This window comes from Primulina huaijiensis, chromosome 14 (genome assembly GCF_012295235.1).
Source record: "Primulina huaijiensis isolate GDHJ02 chromosome 14, ASM1229523v2, whole genome shotgun sequence".
NCBI lineage: Eukaryota > Viridiplantae > Streptophyta > Magnoliopsida > Lamiales > Gesneriaceae > Primulina > Primulina huaijiensis.
This window is the reverse complement of record NC_133319.1, coordinates 2,316,232-2,317,919: the sequence shown is the minus strand read 5'-3', so window position 1 is coordinate 2,317,919 and position 1,688 is coordinate 2,316,232.

The following is a 1,688-nucleotide window of genomic DNA, read 5'->3' as shown; positions in this document are numbered from 1 at the left end:
TTTTGTGTTTTTGCATTTGAAACTTTTTAATAAAATATGTTTTCGGTGCGACTCGAAATAATTGTCCACTATTAGATGAGGAGTTCCGTTTATATTTACACAAACGATACATGTATAAGACTCCTCATTGAGATAAAACAAAAATAAGAACCATCTAAATGACAAAGAAAACATAATTCTGATTTGTAATTTAAATTTTGTGGTTGCTTAGCAATTTAATTTGGAGAAAAAAATTTGATTTTAGAAAGATCTGATCAATAAATTTTGGTCATGTATACAATAGCATTAACATATTGAGTGGAGAACATATTGTTAGATGTCTGGACTGAATGAACAGAGTCTACCGCAGAGTTAAGAACCGGGGTTGTACCAAGGAATGCATTTGAGTCGGTTCAAGCTTGAGTAACACCTGCTTTAACTCAAGAAAAGAATATTTTTTTAGCTTGGTTGAGTAGTTTTTCAAGAGAATTAAAAGTTTATTTGGAAAAAAAAGCTTTTAAATTAAATACTGAAGCAAGTAATATATTACAAAATTAAGAATAAATGGTAATCTAATTAAATATTTTAGAAAATTTAAAACATTAATTTTTCAAGCTCCACTGCTCGAGTGTAGGACGACGAGTGTGTGACATTAAATTTCAAGCTAGCACTCCAGTATTTGAGCTCCGATCAAAATTGAATTCAAATCGGATAATTCATCAACGCATGATGTTCTTCGAACCACAATTACAGTGAAAATGTTATTGATTGTGAACCAATATTAACTTATCTACGATTGATTCTACTTTCATTTTCTCGATATTGTTTATTAATTGGATCTTATATTTATTAAAACTAGGAATGTACACGTGCGATGCACGTAGATGACTAATAATGAAAAATATAATCACGAGAATTAGATAATATTTAAAGTCGTTTGAATAACATCATTTTATAAGTATTTATAAATCTAAATATATCAAAACATAATACATAAAAATACATGATGACAATAAATCATATATATTCACTTATTTATTTGATATTTTTAAATCCGCGACATAATACATCTCTCTTAAATGATAAATCAGCAAAAATATTTTTCATTCGAATATCATTCAAAATAAAAAAAAAATAAAAATAAAATTAACAGAATAGTGAATTTTACCAAAATCAAAAATAAAATTTACTTAAATAGAGTACACATAGACAAACGTCAAATAAAATTATCTTAATTTACGAAATTATCATAATAATGTTAAAATAAAATCATTAAACTTGTTATTAAGGTAAATATCACTTTTGCTTTTGCTAACTTTTAATACATTGCGGATTTTATTTAATTTTTATGTTTTTTTAGGAATACATATTATAGATAATTAATTTTATATCAGAATCAATTATTTATAAATTAATATTGGTGATTAATAATTTAAGAGAAATAAAATTTTAGCATAATACCACTCAAATAAATATATATATAGTAAAAAAACATAAATAAATAAAATAATATGTAATACTCAGTTAAAAAATTTTATATGTAAAATTGTAATATATAACAAATGATAATAAATTATCAATATAATTCATATTTATTATAAGGATTATATTGATTAAATTTTTTTTAAAGATTATATCATAAATTTAGTTTAAAATTTTGAAAAAAAAAAATAATGTGTATTAAAGAGAAATAAAATTTTAACATAATA